Source organism: Nycticebus coucang, chromosome 10, assembly GCF_027406575.1.
Source record: "Nycticebus coucang isolate mNycCou1 chromosome 10, mNycCou1.pri, whole genome shotgun sequence".
In the NCBI taxonomy this organism is placed as follows: domain Eukaryota; kingdom Metazoa; phylum Chordata; class Mammalia; order Primates; family Lorisidae; genus Nycticebus; species Nycticebus coucang.
In genome coordinates this window covers 58340276-58349092 of record NC_069789.1, presented here as the reverse complement: position 1 = coordinate 58349092, position 8817 = coordinate 58340276, and positions in this window count along the sequence as shown.

Here is an 8817-nt window from a genome sequence, read left to right as displayed (position 1 = left end):
GACCAGCCTGAGGAAGAGCGAGATCCCGTTTCTATTAAAAATAGAAAAATTTGGCGGCGCCTGTGGCTCAGTGAGTAGGGCGCCAGCCCCATACGCCGAGGGTGGCGGGTTCAAACCCAGCCCCGGCCAAACTGCAACAGAAAAATAGCCGGGCGTTATGGCGGGCGCCTGTAGTCCCAGCTACTCGGGAGGCTGAGGCAAGAGAATTGCGTAAGCCCAAGAGTTAGAGGTTGCTGTGAGCCGTGTGACACCACGGCACTCTACCAAGGGCGGTACAGTGAGACTCTGTCTCTACAAAAAAAAAAAAAAAAAAAAAAATAGAAAAATTAGTTTGGAATTGTGGTGCCTGCCTAGAATCTCAGTTGCTCAGCAGGCTGATGCGAGAGGATCTCTTGAGCCCAGGGGTTTGAAATTGTGATGAAATATGATGCCAGGGCTGTCTACCCAGGATGACAGAGTGAGATTTAGTCTCAAGAAAAAAAAAAAAAAAAGAATTAAAAGTAGAAACAGACAAATACACAATTATAAAGAACTTAATACCTGTCTTTCCATGATGGATAAAACAAGTAAACAGGAAATAAATTTAGGACATAGAAGATATGGCCCATGGTATTAATCAGTCTTACCTAATTGAATTCTTTAGAACACTTCACATAATAATAGAATTGTGTAGTAAAGAATTTGGCTTTGTCCAAAGAGAGGTTTGACTTTTGCCCTCGGCTTCTGGGAAATAAATCTCTTCATAGTAATGTCTGTGTTTAAGGTGGGGCCTGGCCAAATCAAATCTTACAATGGGGCTGGCCACACCTAACAGTCTTAGGGTAGGAGATTTGCGTTCCTTGGTGTAAGTCCACCTGGAGATCCAGTTCAACCACAACCATATGGGTGATCAATCAATCATGCCTCTGTAATAAGGCCCCAATAAAAACTCTGGACACTGAAGTTCAGGTGAACCTGCCTAGATGGCAATAGGATATTGTCACAGACCAGTATCAGGAAAATAATGAGTCATATTGATTGCACAGGGAAAGGAACACAGGAGCTCTATGTATAATAATGCTCCTAGACTCTACTTAACGTGTTTCTTTCATGGCTAGTTTTTTCTTTTTTTTTTTTTGCAGTTTTTGGCTGGGGCTGGGTTTGAACCTGCTACCTCCAGCATATGGGGCCAGCGCCCTTCTCCCTGAGCCACAGGTGCCGCCCTCATGGCTAGTTTTAATGTGCATTCTTTCCCTGTAATAAGCCATAGCCACAAGTATAATATTTTCAGTAAGTTCTGTGAGTTCTTTCAGCAGTTATCAAAACCAAGGATAGTCTTGAGAACACCCTGAACTTGCAGTTGGTATCACAGGTGAAGGCAGTTTGAGGCACTATGACCTCTAACTTCATTGTTCACCTAAACACTTACAAGGATTTTACTTTATTTTATTCTTTTTTTTTTTTTTTTAAGAGACAGAGTCTCACTTTATCACCCTTGGTAGAGTGTCGTGGCGTCACAGCTCACAGCAACCTCCAACTCCTGGGCTTAGGTGATTCTCTCGCCTCAACCTCCCAAGTAGCTGGGACTACAGGTGCCTGCCACACACCTAGCTATTTTTTGTTGTTGTTGTTGTTGCAGTTTGGCTGGGGCCAGGTTCAAACCTACCATCCTCGGTATATGGGGCCAGCACCCTATCCACTGAGCTACAGGTGTAGCCCTATTTTATTTTATTCTATTTTGTTTTATTTTAATTATGTATGTATTTATTTATTTTTAGGGTAAGGTCTCACTGTCACTCAGGCTGAAGTGCTATGGTACAATCGTAGCTCACTACAAACTCAAACTCCTAGGCTCGGCACCTGTGGCTCAAGTGGCTAAGGCACCAGCCACATACACCTGAGCTGGCAGGTTCAAATCCAGCCCCAGCCCCCCAAACAATATTGCCGGCTGCAACCAAAGAAATAGCCGGGCGTTGTGGCAGGTGCCTGTAGTCCCAGCTACTTGGGAGGTGGAGGCAGGAGAATCGCTTGAGCCCAGGAGTTGGAGGTTGCTGTGAGCGGTGATGCCACAGCACTCTACCCAGGGTGACAGCTTGAGGCTCTGTCTCAAAAAAAAAAAAGAAAAACTCAAACTCCTAAGCTTAAGTAATCCTCTCACCTCAGCCTCCCCAAATTGCTGGGATTACAGATGTGAGTCACTGTGCCTAGCCACAAATATTCTTTAGTGCACATAGAACCATATACCACAGACCATATTCTGGGCCATCAAATAAGTCTCATTTCATTTAAAAGAAATCTAATTATATAAAATGTGTTCTTTTATCTCAATAGAATTAAATTGGAAGTCAAGATTGAAATGAGGCAAAGAATCCCCCCACATTCATGAGTGACAGTCAGGAGGTTCACCTTTCTTTGGTAGAGGAAGCACGACAGGGTTTAGGATATTGCAGGGATGGAAATACATGCATGTTAGGGGAGAAGGATTCCAGAGGAGGTCAGTCTAGAAGCAGAAAAATGTTGGGTATTTTCAGCTGAGAGTCAGATTTGAACAGCATGAGGAATGATGAGGTTAAGTGGAAATCCTAAGACATAATCATCAAAGGCTTTGGTTAACTTTGCAGCGCTGTGACTACACACAAACAACAAGGGTAAGCTTTTGCGACAGGGTCAAGTGAGAGGCCAAAGTAAGCGATCGGACTATGATGTTCATTGAGCTTTTGATTTAGAACACCCCAAGACTTGTACTGATCTTTCATGTACACATAGAAAGGTTTATAGTAATTGGGGAATTCAAGGATAGGAATGTTTTGAAAGGAGTCCTTTAAGTTACAGAAAACAGTCTCTAGTGAATCTGTCCAGGGCAAGGGCTCAGGTATTTCTGCTCTTATCAGAACATATAAAAGGGCAGCAAATTCTGAAAATTAGAAATCCAGTATCTATAGTATTCTACGAGACTGAAAAAACCTTTATGTTGTCTTTTGGTAATTGGGTGGGGGCAAGTCCCAGATAGCTTCCAATCTATGTAGACAAAGAGACTTTTCTTTTTGTGTAATGTCATGGCCTAGATAATGGATTTGGATGTGATGAAATTGGAGTTAATTTTTGGAGACATTGTGTCCCTTGTACATAAACACTCTCGGCAAATAAAGAAAATCAATTTTGCAAGGCTCTCCATCTGGAGAGCCTAACAGAAGGTCATCATATTGTATAAGAATAGATTCCTAGGAGAATTGGATGTCTCTAAGGTTACCTGTTGACTATCTGGGAAAAATAAGAGGATGCTTCTCTAAGCCCTTTGAGCATAATTGTCCACATGATTTGTTGGTTTTACCAAATGAATATAAATACTATGAGTATGGTTGCAAGGGTATCCTGAAGTATCCTAAAGTATCTAAGGAATAAACCTATGACTAAAAAGTAAACAGCTGTCTCACAGAATGAGAGTAGGATGGAATTGAGATTGGGGATTAGAGGGAAGGGAGGAAGCACAATCTTGTTAATGGCTCTGTATCTTGTGCAAAGTGGCTGCTGAACCCGTGGACCTTTACGATGGGCAGGATGGGGATAATACAAGGATTAGTACGAGGCATAATAAGTCTTTTCTAGCAGTCTAGAGGATAAGAGATGAGCGAAATATCTTTCATATCCTCCTTTTTGTAGTAGGTTTGGAGACAGGTTGGGAAGATCATAGCTGTAAGAGTCCAACCTCTGGCATATGTTCTGTATCTCAACTCTTTTTGGACAAGAGGATATCAAGCCTAGGTTAAAGGTCTGAGACGCGAATAGGGGAAGCATCAGGCAGTGGGTTATTTAATCTCTACCATCATCAAGTTATTGACCAAGTTATGGTACTCCATTTGCAACAAATTCTCGTATTAAGTAGAAAAGCAGACTGGTGAGAAGGCCCAAAGAGACAGGACATGGCAGAGACAAAGCTGGAGTCTGAGATGTATTTGAGATTCCTACCACTGAAAACAGTTTGTTATTCCAAAGAAGAGAATGATAGAAAGCTGGTAGGGTTTATGGTAGAAATAAAGATTTCTTTTTTTGCAATCGGGTGGAAATTTCTCCCTTTTGTGTTAAGGACATTTGTGGGCAGACCAGAGCAGCTATTTCCACAGTGGGGTGTCATTTTGTCTTTTGTCTTTTTAGGTCCTATCTTTTCCTTACAACAGGTGTCTTTGTACTAGACACAGAGGTGTCCTTGTTCTAGTTGTATCTAGTTACTTAATTTAAAAAGCTATTAATTTGGTCTATGTGGTGTTTTCTAAGTCAAAGTACCTTCAGATTTCAAAAGATCTTGTAATTTACGGAAGGGGGGCATACTATCTTCTGTTTTTAAACTAAATCTGTCAGCTTAGTTTAAGACCATCAACAAAAAATTACATAAGAAAGCTATAATATCATTGCCCTTATCAAGACTAGAGTATTGGGCGGCACCTGTGGCTCAGTTGGTAGGGTGCCAGCCCCATATACCAAGGGTGGCGGGTTCAAACCTGGCCCTGACCAAACTGCAACATGTGGCAGGAGCCTGTAGTCCCAGCTACTTGGGAGGCTGAGACAAGAAAATCCCCTAAGCCCAGGAGTTGGAGGTTGCTGTGAGCTGTGTGATGCCACAGCACTCTACTGAGGGCGATAAAGTGAGACTCTGTATGTACAAAAAAAAAAAAAGACTAGAGTATTACTAGGAAGTGGTAGTTAAGTGGTTTCTGAATGTAGGATGGATTTCTTCTTTCTCTGTTTATAAATTTGACTTTTTGACCAATTTTTCTTTTTTCTTTTTTTTTTGCAGTTTTTGGCCGGGGCTGGGTTTGAACCCACCACCTCCGGCATATGGGGCCGGCGCCCTACCCCTTTGAGCCACAGACGCCGCCCAATTTTTCCTTTTTCTTTTCTTTTCCTTTTTTTTTTTTTTGCAGAAAGACCTCATAGAAAACTGCTAAGAGATCTTGTCCTGTTTTTATATTTTTAGATATTAATCTGTGTTCAAATTTAGAGGTATGTACTTAACATAATTTGATAATAAATGCATCCTAGCTTTTCTAACCTGGTTTGTATCTCCAAGTCCAAGAAAAATATAGATTAAGCAGACTATAAATTCTTAGAACAATCTTAATTTCTTTTTATTTTTTTTGTAGAGACAGAGTCTCACTTTATGGCCCTCTGTAGAGTGCTGTGGCCTCACACAGCTCACAGCAACCTCCAACTCCTGGACTTAAGCGATTCTCTTGCCTCAGCCTCCCGAGCAGCTGGGACTACAGGCGCCCGCCACAATGCCCAGCAATTTTTTGGTTGCAGTTTGGCCGGGGCCGGGTTTGAACCCGCCACCCTCGGTATATGGGGCCAGCGCCTTACCGACAGGTGGGCGCCTGTAGTCCCAGCTACTCGGGAGACTGAGGCAGGAGAATCGCCTAAGCCCAGGAGTTGGAGGTTGCTGTGAGCTGTGTGACACCACCGCACTCTACCAAGGGCCATAAAGTGAAACTCTGTCTCTACAAAAAAAAAAAAAAAGATACAGGGAGGAGAAGAAAAGAGAGGAAGGACCACAGTGAGCTGGTCAGAAGGGGGAGAGGAGCCTTTAAATTGGGGGTGTCAGGTATTTTAGATTTGTGTCAACCTTTTCTGAAAGTCCTTAGGGAAGCAATTTTAAAGTTTTTCTCCCTTTTAGACACCTGTTTGTAATAATCACAAAAATGTCAACCATCAAATCATTTGCAATCTTTGAATACTTTGACGCTAAGGGCACAAAGCATGTGAATAATTTTGTTTCTATCAGTCATTTACTGGGGAAGACAGTATGCCAGTTCCCTAGAGTGGTCACTAAAATTTTAGATTGTCTTTAATACTTTCCTGTGCAATTGGCATCACAATGTATGTACATGTAAGAGGTTGGACAGTGACCTGGCAGTTCACAGCATGACTGGCGACGACCCATATTCAAATGATGAGAACAAACGGGAGACAGCAGTCAGCTCAGAGAATTTCCTCACTGTATCTCTCCTTCCCTAAGAGCCTTGAGTGATGCAGAATAATACAAATCGACAGGCTTCCACCAAAGACAATAAAGGAAAAAATAAAGGCTTAGCTGATGCTCAAGAAAAGGGGAGGACACAGGAGAAACAGGCCTTACTCAACTGTACACACACCAGGATGTCCAGGAGGGGAGACAGCAAAGTTTGTAATGTATTGAGTCCACACTGAGTAGCAGCAGATCCAGGGTCCAGGTCATGGCATCAGACACTCCGGGAGAAAATCAACCACAGCACAATTAAGTATAAGCTTCTCTTTTTTTCTTTTTCTTTTTTTTTTTTTTCAGAGATAGGGCCTCATTTTCTTTCCTAGGCTAGAGTGAGGTGGAGCAATCATAGCACACTACAGTCTTAAACTTCGGGCTCATGCCATCCTCCTACCTTAACTTTCCGAGTAGCTGTAACTAAAGGTCTGTACCACCAAGCTTGACTAATTCTTCTCACTCTTTTTTTTTTTTTGCAGTTTTTGGCTGGGGCCGGGTTTGAAACCGTCACCTCCAGTATATGGGACCGGCACCCTACTCCTTTGAGCCACAGGCACCGCCCTATCATCTCACTCTATGTTGCCCAGGTTGGTCTCAAACTCTTGGCCTCAAGTAATTGTTCCCCCTTGACCACCCAAAGTGCGGGCATTGGCCGGGCCTGGTGGCTCACACCTATAATCCCAGAACTTTAGGCAGACGAGACAGGTGGATAACCTGAGCTCACGGGTTCTAGACCAGCCTGAGCTAGAGCAAGGGTGCCAGCTACTCAGGAGGCTGAGACAAGAGGATCACTTGAGCCAAAGAGTTTGAGATTGCTGTGAGCTATGACATCACAGCACTCTCCAGAGGGTGACAAAGTGAGACTCTGTCTCAAAAACAAAACAAAACAAACAAACAAACAAAAACCAAAGGGCTGGGATTATAGGCTTGAGCCACCCCACCCAGCCCTCGTACAAGGTTTCATTCAGAATGCTGCAGCATGAGAACCATTTTTTTTTTTTAGAGACAGAGCCTCACTTTGTTGCTCTTGGTACAGTGCCATGGGGTCACAGCTCACAGCAACCTCCAACTCCTGGGTTTAGGTGATTCTCTTGCCTAAGCCTCCCAAGTAGCTGGGACTACAGGCACCCGACACAATGCTCAGCTATTTTTTTTGTTGCAGTTTTGCGGGGGTGGGTTCGAACCCGCCACCCTCACTATATGGGGCCAGCGCCCCACCCACTGAGCCACAGGCGCCGCCCTTGAAAACCATTCTTAAAGTGTGTTTTGCCTTGAAGAAAGAAGCAGAAATTTGGCCAGGCATGGTGACTCACGCCTTTAATCCCACCACTTGGTAGGCTGAGGCAGGTGAATTCATGGTTGGAGTTCATGGTTGGAGACCAGTGGAGCCAGAGTGAGACCTCATCTCCAAAAAAATACCCGGGCTTTGTGGTGGGCGCCTGTAGTCCCGACTACTCCGGAGACTGAGGCAAGAGAATCACTTGAGCCCAGGAGTTTGAGGTTGCTATGAGCTATGACTCCACAGCACTCTAGTGAGGGCGACAACAACAACAACAAAAGCAGAGATTTGATAAAGGGTTAGCCCAAGAAGTCAGGTTGAAGTTCAAGTAATTTTCAGAATAGTTGATAAAAAACACTTCTTGGAAGAGTGAGGTATTTTTCTTGGATATTTTTCTTGGTTAGGTAGCACCAACCAAAAGAAAGCAATCTTTTTTGGTTTGCTTGTTTAATTTTTGTTTGGGGGACAGAGTGTCACTGGGTTGCCCTAGGTAGAGTGCTGTGGCATTATCTAGCTCACAGCAACCTTAAACTCTTGGCTCAAGAGCTTCTCTTGGCTGGGTGCAGTGGCTCACGCCTGTAATCCTAGCACTCTGGGAGGCTGAGGCAGGTAGATTGCTTGAGCTCACGAGTTCGAGACCAGCCTGAGCAAAAAGTGAGACCTCCCTGTTTCTACTAAAAATAGAAAAATTGAGGCAAAAGGATATCTTGAGCCCAAGATTTGGAGGTTGCTGTGAGCTATGAATCTCAATACATGTGTAAATACCACTTTGAATCATTTTGAGCTCAAAACAATGAGAAACAGCAAAAACCAAAAAAGCTCTTTGCTATCTCCGCATTTCCCTAAAAATAGATAACAAGTTTTCATTTGTTTTGTTTGTTTTTGTCTTTTGACAAACCCTAGTGTGGAGGACTGACTTTCAATAGATCCCACATCTACCCAGGGCAACAGCTTGAGACTCTGTCTCAAAAAAAAAAAAAAAAGAGAGAGAAGTGACAGGAAAAGGGGCTGGCAACTTGTGGAAAGGTAACTGCGGACAGGGGTATAAAGGATGATAAGAGTTATTTTTAGCCAGGCGTGGTGGCTCAAGCCTGTAATCCTAGCACACTGGGAGGATGAGGTGGGTGGATTGCTTGAGCTCATGAGTTCCAGAACAGTCTGAGCAAAGGTGAGATCCCATCTCTACTAAAAATAGAAAAACTGAGGTAAGAAAATTGCAAGAACCCAAAAGTTGGAGGTTGCTGTGAGCTATGTCACCAAAGCACTCTACCCAGGTGAGACTCTGTCTCCAAACAAAAAAAGAGTTATTTTAATAAGGTATGGTATGTAGATTCCTTTCCACGCCATTTCTGGGCTGTTAAGAGTCTAGAGTTGCCTCTGGTGATTAAGGATCTAATAATGGTCTTTCTCTTCCTGGGAGAGGAAGACACCTTTACAAATGAAAATTGGTTGGGAACATGGTGCTAAACTATTCTTAGCAGGGCAGCTCCCTCACGGGGATCTATTGAAAGTCAGTCCTCCACACTAGGGTTTGTCAAAAGACAAA